The 17,123-nt window shown below is 39.6% G+C and overlaps 1 protein-coding gene across 1 annotated transcript in view; it reads right to left on the bottom strand.

Annotated features, from left to right (window-relative positions):
- Positions 1 to 17,123, bottom strand: part of ARIH1 (ariadne RBR E3 ubiquitin protein ligase 1) — a 125,752-nt gene that overhangs the window by 69,907 nt on the left and 38,722 nt on the right. The gene's annotated exons all lie outside the window — the stretch shown is intronic.

Raw genomic sequence — 17,123 nt, 5'->3', positions numbered from 1 at the left:
AAGATCAAGACTATTAAAACATAGTCTGCCACACTACTATGTCATGTTTCTTTAGGATTCAAAATAAGCCAAAAAGAAATTAAACAGAAAGTAAGTTAGGCGCTGTCTTAATCGCAAAAAAAAATAATTTCAACAGACCGCCACATCAGCACACTAAATGTAATCAAGAAAATTTTTAAAAGAAAATTTTTAAAAGAAAATTTCCAACACTCAGACACGATCGCATGCGCCTATAGTCCTAGCCACTTGGGAGGCTGAGGCAGGAGGATCTCAGGCCCCAGAGTTCGAGTCCAGCCTGGGCAACATAGTTAGACCCAGTCTCTTAAAAAAAAAAAAATCATTTAATACCTTATGCACTGAATAGTTCAAATGCGTTCAAATCACTTTTAAGTTAGAAGGATACTTCACAGATACTTAAGCAAAATTTAAAAATACTGTACCACATAGTAGTTTACAAGGTAAACTTTTAGGCTGCTATTTCAAGAAGGAAAAGTTACCACTATGAAGTAAAACAAAACCAAAGTTTACTGCCTTTTCATTCAATGCTGTCACAGATATCTCCATTTCCCATAAAACTAGTGAGCTTACTATTTGTGTACAAATTTTAACTCAAAATGCAATGGGGCCTAAGAAATCAGCAAGGCCTGACTCAAAGATACGAGAGCTAGTTACAATAGCAGAAGGGGACCCAAACATGGGTCTGCTTATTTGTGTCTCATATGTAATTTTACTACATCAAATAACCTTTCAAAAAAGATCTCTGTGGACTAAAACCACTTTACTTCACCACAGGCGGGCCATAGTTAGCTACAGATTTAAAGTAAACTAGTATAAAAATAGTGCCATGAAATAAATGTATGTCAATTGTTTTCAACAGTACCATTTGTTACAGAAAAATTTACACACATGCATACTCCTCTCCAAAAGCCAAAGATACGGATACTCACTTACTCACCTTAGTACATTTTGCTAATCTATCTAGGTACTCCTTACTTCTTTGGATTCACACTCCCCTACGAATCTGTCTTTAACAGAGCACTGCAGAGAGACGCCACCCATCTATAAGAGTTAAGATGTGAAAAGAAATATTTTAACTGATCCTAAGATATACATATATTTGTAGAGAATACAGAGACACTGTCATCTCCAGCTTTCTTAGAAATGTGATCTAAAACTTTTTTTTTAAAAGAACTGAGTTCAGTAAGTTTTAACAAGAGGATTTGCCCACAACTGAAATAAAGTCACTAATTAAGATTTAGCTGTATGTAAAATAAGAGCAATAATCCATCAATCGAGAGACTTAAGTCTCCTGTCATTAACTAAAATTGCATGACTACAACTTTGTGGCATCCAGTACACTATATTTTCTACCACTAGATAGGGTGTTTGGGGTAAAATATTTCAGGAATTGTTAAGAGCCTCAACTTGCAAAAAGGGAGAAAAGAGAGGGGAGGGAGTATAACTTGATGTTGCTAGTGCCAAATATTGGTTCTATCCACAAGTTCCCAAACCTGTTATTGGTTTATCAAAAGTAACTATGGTAAGTTTTGTTAAAACAGATTCCTAGTTTCCACCACCATACTTTTATTTAATACGGTTAGGGCAAAGGCTCCCTAAATGTGCTCAATGCCATGTGAGGCATGACAGGTAGGAGACAGAAACTATAATTCCATGCTTCCGGCTAGGGGAATAAAGAAGGCCCCTGGGAGCTGAAGAATATGGGTGAAATCACTGATGATAAGAGACAGAAAAGTAGATCCCTAAGTCTGTGGGCCCAGCTGCGAGCTATCTATATATACGCGGAACAGATCCAAGGAAGTGTAAGGTAGGCTTTCACAATAGAACTAGGATATAAATCACTGCTCAAATGCTAGATCAACCAAAGTGGGAATGGGAGGGGCAAATGCAAACAACATGGCAAAGACTTTGAAAACTGAACAGATAATGGAACCACTGCCTATATAAGATAAGAGAATTTGCAGGTATAAACTAACTACGTTGATTTGTCTACTAAAACAAACAAATCTTCAACTTTCTCTACAGCATTTCAACAGGACTCAGAATCTCACAATATTCAAAATGTCTGGGATAGAATATAAACTACCAAACACAGCAAATACAAAAACAAAAAACTGACCACTTCTTAAAGCAGAAGGTAATCAACAGATGCTGACTTCTATCTAGATGATCCACATATCACAATTATCAGAGACTTTTAAAGCAGTTACTTTATTTTTATTTTTTATTTTTCGAGATGGAGTTTTGCTCTTGTTGACCAGGCTGGAGCGCAATGGCACAATCCTGGCTCCCACAACCTCCGCCTCCTGGGTTCAAGCAGTTCTCCTGCCTCAGCCTCCCAAGTAGCTGGAATTACAGGCATGCGCCACCATTCCTGGCTAAATTTTTTGTATTTTTAGTAGAGACAGGGTTTCTCCATGTTGGTCAGGCTGGTCTTGAACTCCTGACCTCAGGTGATCTACCCACCTCGGCCTCCCAAAGTGCTGGGATTACAGACCAGCAGTTATTTTTTCTTTTTTTTGAGGCGGAGTCTTGCTCTGTCACCCGGGCTGGGGTGCGGTGGCCGGATCTCAGCTCACTGCAAGCTCCGCCTCCCGGATTTACGCCATTCTCCTGCCTCAGCCTCCCGAGTAGCTGGGACTACAGGCGCCCGCCACCTCGCCCGGCTAGTTTTTTGTATTTTTAGTAGAGACAGGGTTTCACCGTGTTAGCCAGGATGGTCTCCATCTCCTGACCTCGTGATCCACCCGTCTCGGCCTCCCAAAGTGCTGGGATTACAGGCTTGAGCCACCGTGCCCGGCCCAGACCAGCAGTTACTAAAACCACGATCCATGAGGTAAAAGATGAACACCTTAAAACAAATATGCAATTATCTTTTCTGTTGTTTTTTTGATGGAGTCTTGTTCTGTCATTCAGGCTGGACTGCAGTGGTGCGATCTAGGCTGACTGCACCCTCCGCCTCCCCGGTTCAAGCAATTCTCCTGCCTCAGCCTCCCAAGTGGCCAGGATTACAGGTGCATACCACCACGCCTAGCTAATTACTTTTTTATTTTTAGTAGAGGGTGAAACCCCCTCTACTGGTCTCAAACTCCTGACCTCAAATGATCCACCCACCTTGGCTTCCCAAAGTGCTGGAATTACAAGCATGAGCCATTATGCCTGGCCAAAATTCTCCTTTATTTTTTTTTGAGACAAGGTCTTGCTTTGTTGTCCAGGATGGAGTGCACTGGTGCAATCTCAGCTCACTGCAGCCTCAACCTCTTGGTTCAGGTGATTCTATCAACTCAGCCTCCTGAGCAGGTGAACTACAGGCAAGCGCCACCATGCCCAGCTAGTATTTTGTCTTTTAGTAGACAGGGTTTTGCTATGTTGCCCAAGCTGGTCTCGAACTCCCAGACTCAAATGATCCTTCCACCTTGGCCTCCCAAAGTGCTGGGATTACAGGTATAAGCCACAAAGCCCGGTCTGAAATTCTCAAAAACGAAAGAGTTTACTATTTTTTAAAAAAATGGAAATTTCAGAACTCACTCACTGGACTGGCTCACTATCAGAAAGAAGATGACAGAAGAGTCAGTGAACTTGAAGACATGGCAACAGAAATTATCCAATCTTAACAAAAGAGAGAAGAAATATTTTTTAAAAAATGAACAATCTCTCAGGGCCTATAGGATATCAAAAGGTATCAAGCTAGAATTCCATATTCACTAAAAGTATAGTTCACAAATGAAGACAAAGACATTATCAGACAAAAAAGCCAAAAACAGGTTAGGTGCAGTGGCTCACACCTCTAATTTCAGTGCTTTGGGACACTGAGGCAGGAGGATCACTTGAGCCCAGGAGTTTGAGACCAGCCTGAGCAACATGGTAAGACCCTGCCTCTACAAAAACTACAAAAAATTGGCTGGGTGTGGTGGCATACGCCTATAGTCCCACTAACTGAGGAGGCTGAGGCGGGAGGATCATTTGAACCTGGGAGGTTGAGGCTGCAATGAGCTGTGATCACACCATTGCACTCCAGCCTGAGCAACAAGGCAAGACTCTGTCTTAGAGACAGACAGAGAGACACAGAGACGAGAGAGACACAGAGACACGAAAGAGAGAGAGAGAGATTGAAACCTGCTCTAAAAGAAAAGTTGTAAGAAATTATTTGGGTGGAAGGGAAATGATACGGGTGTAAGTATAATATTTAAAAAATTTCAAATAATCCAAAAGGCAGAAAAGGAGGAACAAAGAGAAAAGTAATTTTAAAAGGCCTAAATCTAACCATGTAAATAATTACATCAAGTATAAATGTAACCAAAACAAACAAACATTTAAAAGGCAGGGCAACCACTCAGATTTTTTTTTTAAAAAGGGCAAAACTATATGCTGTCCATAACAGCTCAGTTTTCAATGTAAGGATTGATATATACAGATTAAAAGTAAAAAGATGGGAAAAGATGTATCATGCAAACACTAATCACATGAGGGCTACAGTGGCTATATTTCTATCAGGCAAAGCAAACTCCAGAACAAGGAAAATTAGCAGTAATAACTTCAAAATAAAGAAAAAAGTAATAGAAATCAAATAGATGATTCCACAATTATACTTAAGAGATTTCAACACTCCTCTCTCAGTAATCCACTGAATACTATGTAGACAGCCTACTTTCAAATTAAACCATCTTTTGTTAAATCCAAGCTTGAAAGAGGAAATCTCAAAGAAAATTAGAAAATATGTCGAACTAGACAAAAATGAAGATACAACATATCAAAGTTGTGGGACATAACAGTGTTTAGAAGAAAATTTATCACATTAAATGCTTATATAAGAAAATCAGAAAGATCTCAAACACTTCAGGAAGAAAAAGAAAAACACAAAGTAAGCAGAAGAAACGGAATAAAGAGAAGTCAATGAAAAACAAAAAAAAAAAACCCACAACGAGAAACAAAACCAAAAGCTAGTACTAAAGATCAATGAAACTAATGAAACTCTACCTAGGACGATAAGCAAATACTACAAACTCTTTGCCCATTAAATTCATCAATTCAATAAAACAGGCCAACTTCTCAAAGACACAAACTACTAAACCTCACTAAACAAGAAACAGGTAACACAAATGCTCCTATTACTGATTAAGCAAACTGAATATGTAATTAACTCTCTTCAACAAAGAAAACTCATGGACTAAAAATGGTATCACTGGTAAATTCCACTAATCATTCAAGGAAGAAAAAACAAACTCTACACAACTCTTTCAAAAACCAGAAGAGGGACCACTTCCCAATTCCTATAAGATCACACTGATATCAAAATCCAAAAGAGACATTTCAAGAAAATTACTGTATGAAAAAAGATGTAAAAATCCTCAGCAAACTATTAGGAAATGCAATCTAGCAATATATAAAAAGGATAATTACACTACAACCAAGTGGGGTTCATCCCAGGATTGCAGGGATAATTTTAAACATTCAAACTTCAGTTTAATTACCACACTAAAAGCCTAATGAAGAAAAGTCATAGGACAGGATATAAAGCATTTGACAAAATTCAACATCCACTATTATAAAAATCTCTCAGCAAACTAGGAATAGAAGAGGCACTTCTAGGCCAGGTGCCAAGTCACTCTTAGTCAACTCTGTACTAGAGTCTTACAAATACAATATGGCAAGAAGAAGAAATAAAAGAAATAGGAAAGGAAAAAAGCTGTTTCTAGTCAGATGACTATGTATGTGGCTATGCAGAAAATCCCATTAATGTACAAAAAATTCCTAGAAGAAATGAGTTTAGCAAAGTCCAAGGCCAATATAAAAAGATTAGCTGGGCCGGGCACGGTGGTTCATGCCTGTAATCGTAGCACTTAGAGAGGACAAGGTGTGTGGATCACCTGAGCTCAGGAGTTCAAGACCAGCCTGGCCAACATGATGAAACTGCATTTCTTCTAAAAATACAAATAATTAGCTGGGCATGGTGGTGGATGCCTGTAATCCCAGCTACTCGGGAGGCTGAGGCAGGAGAATCACTTGAACCTGGGAGGCGGAGGTTACAGTGAGCCGAGGTGGCGCCAGTGCACTCCAGCCTGGGCAACAAGAGCGAAACTCCATCTCAAAAAAAAAAAAGAAAGAGGCCAGGCGTGGTGGCTCAAGCCTGTAATCCCAGCGCTTTGGGAGGCCAAGACGGGTGGATCACGAGGTCAGGAGATCGAGACCATCCTGGCTAACACGGTGAAACCCCGTCTCTACTAAAAAATACAAAAAACTAGCCGGGCGATTTGGTGGGCGCCTGTAGTCCCAGCTACTCGGGAGGCTGAGGCAGGAGAATGGCGTAAACCCGGGAGGCCGAGCTTGCAGTGAGCTGAGATCCGGCCACTGCACTCCAACTCCAGCTCGGGTGACAGAGTGAGACTCCGCCTCAAAAAAGAAAAAAAAAAGAAAGAAAGAAAGAAAGAAAAGATCAGCTATATTTTTACATACTAGCAATGACTAACTGAAGATCAAAAAAAATTCAAAGTGCCACTTACAACAGCACCCGAAACCTCAAATACGTAGGTATAAATTTAGTGTGTGAAGAAACGTGTACACTGAAAACTGCAAAATACTGATGAAAGAAATTTTAGTAAGACTTAAATAATGGAGAGACATGTCATCCAATTGGAAAACAACATAGTTAAAATGTTAATTCTTCCCAAACTGACCTATAGATTCTACTCAATGCCAATCAAACTCCAAATATTTTTTGATAAATATCAAAGTGATTCTAAATTTTATATGGAATACCAAGGAAACTAGAATGGCCAAATTTGAAAATTTTGAAAAATTGTAAAACAGAACACCTGATTTCAAAACATAACTATGAGGTTACAGTATTGGCAAAAAGATATACAGATCAAAAGAATGGAATGGAGACCCATATAAATAGAGCAAAACTGATCTTTTACAAAAGTGATAAAACAATTCAACAGAGAAAAGGTCTTTTTTTTTTTTTTTTGAGTTGCAGAGTCTCACTCTGTCAGCCAGGTTGGAGTGCAGTGGTGCGAACTCGGCTCACTGCAAGCTCTGCCTCCCAGGTTCACATCATTCTGCTGCCTCAGCCTCCCTAGCAGCTGGAACTACCACACCCGGCTAATTTTTTTTTCTTTGAGACGGAGTCTTGCTCTGTAGCCCAGGCTGGAGTGTAGGGATGCAATTTCGGCTCACTGTAAGCTCCGCCTCCCGGGTTCATGCCATTCTCCTGCCTCAGCCTCTGGAGTAGCTGGGACCACAGGCGCAGGCCATCACGTCCAGCTAATTTTTTGTATGTTCTCTAGTAGAGATGGGGTTTCACCATGTTAGCCAGGATGGTCTCGATCTCCTGACCTCGTGATCTGTCCCCATCGGCCTCCCAAAGTGCTGGGTAGTACTGGAATAATTAAGATGTACATACTTTTAAAATGTACTTTAGCTCACATTTAATACAAAATTATTAACGGATCAGACCCAAATGTAAATCAGACTATAAAACAGAGAAAATGTTTGTGACCTTGAGTTACACAAATAGTTCATACATACATCAAAAGCACAATCCCTAAGAGAAAACAGATACACTGAAATCCATCAAAAGTAAAAGATACTGTTAAGAGAATACAAGATATACCACAGACTAGAAGATATCTGCAAATTACATTTCTGATGAAAAATTTGTACCTAGAATAATTTTTTAAAAATCTAAAAACCTAACAATAAGAAAATAAAAGCCCATTTTAAAAGTGGATTTACGATTCAATTTAAATGACACTGTGGAAAGGCAAAATTGCAGGGCTCAGGCCAGAAGAGGTGGGAGATGCCTGTAGTCCCATCTACTCGGGAGGCTGAGGCAGGAGGATCACTTGAGCTAAGGAGTTCAAAGATGTAATGTGCTAGGATCCCATCTGCGAATAGTCACTGCGCTCTAGCCTGGACAACATAGTGAGGCCTCATCTCTCTTAAAAAAAAAAAAAAAAAAAAAGGTGGGGCTGGGGTGGGGGATTGGTGTCACACCTGTAATCCTAACACTTTGGGAGGCCAAGGCAGGAGGACTGCTTGAGCTGAAGAGTTTCAGACTAGCCTGGGCAACAAAGCAAGACCTCTACTAAAATTTTTTAAAAAATTATCCAGGCATGATGACACACATGCCTATAGTCCCAGCTACTCTAGAGACTGAGGTGAACAGGATCCCTTGAGCCCAGGAGCACAAGGCTGTAGTGACCTATGATCGCATCACTGCATTTCAGCCTGGGCGAAAGACCCTGTCTTAAATGAATGAGTGAAAATAAATAGAAATAAGTAAGGATAGGGTACAAATCCAGAGCTGCCAAGTATTAAGGGTTGGGGAGGGTCTGACTAAACAATGGGGTAGAAAGAAATCTGAGGGGTGATGGTGAGGGAAAACTGTTTTGTAAATTAACTATTGTGGTGCTTATACAATTTGAGGCATTTATCAAAACTCAGAGAACTGTATGCTCCAGTGTAAATTTTATTGTATGAAACTTAAAACATAAAGTATTCAACTATAAAAGTAATCTAGCCTGCATTGGAGCACCTGTAGTGAAGTTCTTTTAAAAAGAACAATGTGGGCCAGGCGTGGTAGCTCACACCTATAATCCCAGCACTTTGGGAGGCCAAGGCAGGTGATCACTTGAAGGCTGACCAACATGATGAAACCTTGTCTCTACTAAAAATACAAACATTAGCCGGGAGTGGGGATCCACGCCTGTGGTCCCAGCCACTTGGGAGGTTGAGGCATGAGAATCACCTGAACCTGGGAAGTGGAGGTTGCAGTGAGCTGAGATCAGGCCACTGCACTCCAACCTGGGCGACAGAGCAAGACTCAGTCTCAAAAAAAAAAAAAAAAAAGAGCGGGGAGTGGGGAGGCCAAGCACAGTGGCTCACATCTGTAATCCCAGCACTTTGGGAGGCCGAGGCGGGTGGATCACCTAAAGTCAGGAGTTTGAGACCAGCCTGACCAATATGGTGAAACCTCATCTCTACTAAAAATACAAAAATTAGCCAGGTATTTAGTCCCAGCTACTCGGGAGGCCGAGACAGGAGAATTCCTTGAACCCGGGATGCCGAGGTTGCAGTTAGCCAAGATCGCACCGCTACACTCCAGCCTGGGAGACAGAGACTCCGTCTCAAAAAAAAAAAAAAAGAACAATGAAAGTAAAAGGGAATGCTGAACAGGAAAACACAGATTTGAAATTACTTAGTGCCAAGCACAATGCCAGATACTTTAGATATGTTTCATTTAATCCTCACATCAATATTTTATGCAAGTTAGATATGAGTTACATTTTACAGATGAGGTTACAGAGGTTAAGTGTCTTGGTCCAAGATAAAATAGGTTAATAGGATTTGAATATATGGAAAGATTATTTTTTAATTTGTGATTATAGCACCACTCGCTGCAAGGACTTGTCAAAGGAGAAAAATTCACTTCGGTGTGCCACCAAAACTGATAGTTTAGTGAAAAGCCAATTCAAGTTCTTGGCTGAAATAAAGAACTCTTCATCCTTTTTAGAGGATATAAACAAACCAAACAGCAGTTTGGGTAAAATCACTATAATCAGAAAACTAGTACTATTACTAGCAGCAGTACATTTTAACTTTTAGGACAATAAAACAATCTAAAACCTTATATCTTGTCTAGTTATAACTCTAAATCATTACCACCTACCCCTGTCCATTCTGGTTACATATAAGAATCTCCTGAGGAACTTTAAAAATAACATTAATTGGGCTTTGCCCCCAGCAATTCTGATTCAACTGTCAGGGGTAGAATATGAGTATATATATTTTTATCCAACATTTTTATCTTAAGGTCCCCAGATGATCCTCACATGCAGCCAGAACTGGGAACTACTGCTCTAAACAATTTCCCGCTACAGAAGCTATAAAAAAGTACATCTGTAGATGAATGTGGCAGTACAGTATTTTAGTAATCTGAAGAAAATAACATTCCAGGCTCAGAGCAGCTGTATTTACTTTGAAGTTTTGCATTTTGAAAAAGTTGATTAGTAAGTCTGATTATGTCAACTGTCCCAGCTAAAGCTTTAACATCAATTGCACCATCATCCCCTATCCTTTGATCAAGTGGTTCTCAATTTTAGTAGCACATAAGAATCAATTTTAGTAGCACACAAGAAGCTCTTGTTATTTATTTATTTATTTTTATTTAAAGACAGGATCGTGCTGTGTTGCCCAGGCTGATCTCAAATTCCTGGGCTCAAGCAATCCTCCAGCTTCAGCCTCCCAAAGCACTGGGATTATAGAATGAGCCACTATGCACAGCCATCTAGGAAGCTTTTAAACAAGCCACACACTCCAGGCCAAATATATCAGAATATGGGAGGAGTGAGGACGAAGGCTGAGGGGGAGACCTGGGCATTACCATTTTCAAAAACTCCCAAGAGATTCCAATAAGCAGTCAAGGTGGAGAACCACAATCTGGATGCACACATGTGTGCAGACAGGACCACATTCAAGAGTGTGACAAACTCTCCAGGTAGAATCACAACCAAAGGCAGGCACGGTGGCTCACGCCTGTAATCCCAGCACTTTGGGAGGCCAAGGCAAGTGGATCACTTGAGGTCAGAGTTTGAGACTAGCCTGGCCAACATGGCAAAACCCCATCTCTACCAAAAATATGCAAATATTAGCCAGGCATGGTGGTGTGCACCTGTAGTCCCAGCTACTTGGGAGGCTGAGGCAAGAGAAACACTTGAACCCAGGAGGCAGAGGTTGCAGTGAGCTGACATCATGCCACTGCACTCCAGCCTGGGTGACAGAGCAAGACTTCATTTCAAAAAATACATACATATGTACATACATATATACATACATACACAATCACAACCAAATTGCTGAATGACATTCCTATATTTAGCAGAGTGGGAGGCAACTACTTTTTCAAAAATCTCAAGAGACAACCTTCTTATTTTAGGATAAAGCCAAGTAAAAAAAAAAAAAAACTTTTTTTATTCCAGTTTACATACACAGAACACCTCCAAATCCCACCTTTTTATTATTTCAGAATTTGATCTGAAAGAGAATTAATTAGGTTAGAGGTACCACCTTAAAACTCAGTTTTAAGATTTTACTACAGAAGCATGGGCTCATGTTTTCATAAAATCTACAAGTTCCTCAAATGAGCTGCTTATGGGTCCAAAATTTAAAGAGTATTTTTTAATACTTTTTAAACAATATTAGAAACTCAAAAGGCACAAAGTATAAAAACATCTGTATTCTAAGGAATATTTATAAACTCTACAACAAAAATAAGCAAGCATACCCACCCATAAAAGAAAATAATCCAACAAAAATGGACAGTGCTTCAATTTGCATATTACAATTGGTTGAAAAACACGAAAATATCCAATTTCCTTAATACAATGAATGCTTTAAATCTTCCACAATGACTAAATTCTTAAAAACTGATACTATCGGCGGGGCACGGTGGCTCACACCTGTAATACCAGTACTTTGGAAGGCCAAGAAGGGCGGATCATGAGGTCAGGAGTTCAAGACCAGCCTGGCCAATATGGTGAAACCCCATCTCTACTAAAAACACAAAAATGACCCAGCATGATGGCGCAAGCCTGTAATCCCAGCTACTCGGGAGGCTGAGGAAGGAGAACTGCTTGAATTTGGGAGGTGGAGGGTGCAGTGAGCAAAGATCATGCCATTGCACTCCAGCTCTGGACAACAGAGCAAGACCCCGTCTCAGGGTTAAAAAAAAAAAGACACTATCCAGTGACAAAGGTAAGAGAAATAGGTCATAATTTGTTGGTGAGATGGCAAATCTGGTCAAACCTTTTCTGAGGGTAGTTTGGCAGAAGATCAAAATTTTAAATGCCCATGAACTAGGACCTAGAAATACCCATCCTAGGAACCTACTCAACAGAAATACCAAGTATAGAAGTATAAGAATTTTCACATTCACATTATTTGGGAAAGCATTTTCCCATTTATACATTTTTTCAAGAGGAGACTGCCTATAAATTATGCTATATTCATACTTGAAATATTATGTAGCCATTAAAAAATTAAACTGAGCTGTATGCACTGCCATGGAAGGTTATTCATGAGATGCCACTGAGTGGAAAAAAAAAACAAGCCACTGAGTAGTGCACAATATTCCATTTTTGTGTTAAAAAAGTAAATTTCTATGATATAGTAATATTCAAATAGAAAGTTCATATAAATAGAAATTTAAACTATTACCTTTATTTATGATAACTAGAAACACTATAGGCTTTGCTACTCAAAGTGTGGTTCACAAAATTACAATCACCTGAGTTTGTTAGAAATGTAGAATCCTAGGTCCCAACCACCATCTACTGAATCTTCACTTCAAACAGACCCTCAAGTGTTCGAGAGGTGATCTGTATGCATGTTAAAGTTTGAGGAGCACTGATATAAGCTACAGAAAGTAATGCTCTTGAGAGTTGGTTAAATTGCAACTGTAAATGGTTTCATTTCCAAATTCTCCTCCGATATGATTAAAAACTTGATGCCTTCTAAGAAACTATCATGTGTAATTCAGGTATAGTTTTTCTTCCCTTTAAAGGTATAGGTCTCTTGAGGGCTTTATATTTAGAGTCACTAAAAGGGTCAATATAATTAATGCTTACTCAATGACATAATAGAATAACTTCTTTATATATCTGAAGTTCAAGACAGAGGCAGGAAGCAGAGACATTCTAGGCAGACAGGGGCAGGTCCCCAGTGACACCCCAACTTCGAACCAAAAAGCCTGAAACCCATGGCCCAAAGTGAGAACTTCTGTCTGCTGATTCTCTCCCAATTGGTTCTTTCCAAATAATGTCTTTCTACCAATCAAATGTTGCCTTTTCCGAAACTACCAATGGCCACCCTACCCCTCATCCTGTGCAGATAAAGACAAAGGAGAGAAGCGGCTTGAGTGGAGAGAGTCCCTGGATTTCAGGAAAGATTACCTACCCATCCTGTCCCCTCTCTAGCTCCCCTCTCTGCTGAGAGCCATTTTCATCGCTAAAGAAAATTCTCCACCTCCACCATCCTTCAAGCGTCTGGCAGGACCTCATTCTTCTTGGACACCAGACAAGAGCTTGGGACCCACCAAGTGCAGGTACCCAAAAAAGGCTGTCTGGCTGGGCGCAGTGACTCACGCCTGTAATCCCAGCACTTTGGGAGGCCGAGGCGGGCAGATTAACCTGAGGTCAGGAGTTTGAGTCCAGTCTGGTCAACATGACAAAACCCCATCTCTACTAAAAATACAAAAATTAGTGGGGTGTGGTGGCGGGCACCTGTAATCCCAGCTATCTGGGAGACTGAGACAGGAGAATTGCTTGAACCCAGGAGACGGAGGTTGCAGTGAGCCAAGATCGTGCCATTGCACTCCAGCCTGTGCGACAAGGGCGAAACTCCATCTAAACAAACAAACAAACAAAAACGGCTGTCACACTGGCCCTTTGCCCTCACTAGTGGAGGGCAGCCACCCCACACAACAAGGCAAGGAGCCTACTGAGCTGATAACACACCACTGTCCACAGACGGTGGAGCTAAGATAGCATTGTAACATGCCCTCTGGGGCTTCAAGGGTTGCAGACACCCCAACTTGGGTGCCACCACAGGGGCCCACATGAAACTTCCTCCTGCCAGCACCCAAAGCAGCCAGACCTGCACTCACTTGCTCACATGCTCCCTCCCGCAAGGAGTTGAGGGCTGCGGGCAGAGTAAATGGGGCACCCCCATTACAAGTCCAAAGAAGGGGTCAAGAAAAATCCTGCATCACTTACAGTACCATCTACTAAATGTAAGAGTAGCATTTTGTCACCAAAGGAGGCTCTTGACTTTGATCAATCAGTATTTGGTGGAGGGAATAGAAACCACTAGATATTTTGAGCAAGGGGGAAATGAAAAGGAATTGGATGCTTAGTTATGGGAAAGAATGGAGGAATGGGGCCATAGAAATATGTCTCCAGGAGTGACTACCAGAATACTACAGAACTGAAATCATAAGAAGCCATCAATGGAACCATTAAATCCAAGAACATATGGCAGATAACTGTGATCCAAAGACTGGAAAGCTTGAATCAGGAAGTTGCCACTGTCACAACTGCCTCTGAATACCCAGGAAGATAGTGGATGTACACAATAAAATAGTCTAGCTGCTGCCTTAACCACAAAAGCCTCTTGAAAACTCAAGATGCTGGAGAAGAAATAATGCTATGCTGCATTTCTGCTACTGTTGGCAAAATCTCACTTCTTCATGACCCAGACCAGAAAAACGAAGAAAAAATAAACTCCCTTCAAATCTCCCACATATATATTCTAATTGTCATCAACTATTTTATATCTAGAACCCTAAATGCAAAATAGTATGAGAAATAGTTTTTGGCCTTCTAGACTACCTAGGACAGAGAACTTAGTGAGGCTGAGGGAGACAATCCACACAATCTCTAGATGGCTTAAAAGTATGTGCATTTTAAAAGAATTTACAACTGAACACTAATCATCAAACTTTCCAGTTTTAAGTATTTATTTCTAAGCTATCTCAGGAGAAGGAAGGTAAACGAGAAAGTAAAAATATTGAGGATAATATTCTTGAGAGAACTCCCCCTTAAAGATGCTCCCCAGATTACTTCAGCAGGAATGTCATATCTTCATCACTCTTTTTTTTGAGACAGGGTCTGGCTTTGTTGCCCAGGCTGGAGTACAGTGGCAAGATCTTGGCTCCCTGCAACTTCTGCCTCCCTGGCTCAAGCAATCCTCTCACCTCAGCCTTCCAAGTAGCTGAGACTACAGGCACGTGCCACAATGTCAGGCTAATTTTTTTAATTTTTTTGTAGAGACAGGGTTTCACCATGTTGCCCTGGCTGGTCTGAAACTCTTGGGCTGAAGCAATCGGCCTGCCTCAGCCTCCCAAAGTGCTAGGATTACAGTCATGAGTGAGTGCCCAACCACTCATTACTCTTGGAAATTATTTAAAGCAAAATTTAACAATGACAAGTTTCAATTAACTATTGGCAATCCTATAAATACATGACAATTTGAAATTTTGCTGAGATATGCATTTGATTTAAATATGTAATCCTGATGCATCCAAACTTGTTAATAAATGTGCCTAGCCAATGACACATCTGGGCTTTGCTGTTCTTTGCACATTTAATTTATGAGGAAAACTACTTCCTTCTATGTCATCCCAAATATATCATAAATATTACACCTCTAGAAAACATCAAGAGTTTAATCAGTGTTTAATACAATGTTTCTATAAATAGAAGAAAGGATGTTATCACTATGTATGATCATTTGATGTTTTCCAAAAAAATTCAACCGCAAACCAAAGTGGGGGAGAGATAATGGAAGGATATATTTACATAAACAACAGAAACAATAGGTAAGATATCATTCAATATTATATCAAAAAAACAAACTCAAGACTTAAAATAGCAGTCTATGACTTTGCATCAAGAGACAAGTCGCTTCTAATATGTAACACCCTAGTTTTCAAACTTTTATCATTACCTGAAACCCCACTCAGGCAAGATGTTCTTGGGTTGCAGTCTCTTAACTGGCTATTCCTTATAGGGGCAAAAAAGCATTATTGATAAAAAGGGTACAAACTAAAGGTAGGGCCAAGAACCAGGTAACTTAAATTCCAAACTGTCCTGGCACAATGGGGCTAATGTCAACCATAAACATAGACCACCTCATGCTACTTTATTATTTTTGTGGTGATTCAGAATTGTGAGATGATTTAAGTTGCTTTGTAACCTTTCAGTTATTTGTTCACATTCTCACTACTGGGTTCCAACTGTTAAGCCCTAAGTATCAGCATTCCACATATCTATTGTGGCACATACTAAAATGTTCCACCAAACACACAAGCCAAAACATTTGCATGACTTCAATGTAACTCCACTTCTTTAACACAACCACTAGGTGGTCAACAAACCATCTAGAGACAGCATACAAAAATTTGATTTTTAACAGCATTTGAACCAGTACTTTCTCAAACCATGCAACTCAAAGCACTTATTGATAAGTGGTGGGATTCTGATTAGCAATTCAATGCTTCTTACTCATCCATACTATACATATGTATATACAGTAAATAAAATTTTGTTCAATAACGTAAGATTATTTGAAAACCATACTTCTAATTGTATTTTAAAAGAGTGGGGATTTAAATAAATTTGTCTCTTAAAAAGTGTTTTCTAACAAAAATTCCATTTTTGAAAAAAGCCATTGTAGGCTTCTTCAAAGCTAATGAAAGTCTTAAATCCAAATGATCTTGAATTAGACAAAAATATACCCCTGTATCCTTTAAGTTTTAAAACCAAGCAATTACAGGCCATGTAGATCTCCAGTACATTCTCTGTCAATTATTCTCAGAATACACAGCTCAATAATTACGAACCGTGACAAAGGAATACATAGTGTGCACCTCCTCCCATGAAGGCTGATAGTGAATATTTGGTCTAAGAACACGACTACATAAACCTTCTGACGGTATTTTAAAGAATGAAGGTATCATTAAATGTAGACCTTAGAGATTACATTAAATCACTTTTAAATTATTTTATTTAATATACATAAATAGTTTTGAAAGCTAATGGGTACTGCAAGATTTAACAGCCTTCTTTGCCATTCCTCAGTCACTACTCAGTCACATATCTCAGTCACTCATCCAATCCTCTGAGGTAACCATTTTAAACTCTTCTAGCTCTGTCTTCTAGTATTTACTTTTATCCTAAATAATAAGCTTATGTTCAAGGAGTTATTATTTTTCTATTTTAGATATTATCTGTAACCTTCCTGATGTGAAAGATGAGTATTTAGCACTGCTACATGCACCCCTCAATCTTTCTTCCATAACTTATCATTATTTTAAGTTATATCCATTGTTTTTAACATTCAACTAATAGGAATTCCAAAAGAAGAGGAGAGGGAAGGAAATTAGCAAAGCAGTAATAAAAGTTAATTCCCCAAAGCTTTATAAGGACACAAGTCTTCCAGTTTAAAGGGTCCACTAAAGATCCATCGCAATGGATCAGAAGATTAACACTTACACATCTCTTCAGAATGCCACAGAAAAGGCTGAAATCTTTTTTTTTTTTTTTTTT

This window comes from Colobus angolensis, unplaced genomic scaffold, assembly GCF_000951035.1.
Source record: "Colobus angolensis palliatus isolate OR3802 unplaced genomic scaffold, Cang.pa_1.0 Scaffold372, whole genome shotgun sequence".
NCBI lineage: Eukaryota > Metazoa > Chordata > Mammalia > Primates > Cercopithecidae > Colobus > Colobus angolensis.
This window is presented reverse-complemented; position numbering and strand designations above follow the sequence as displayed.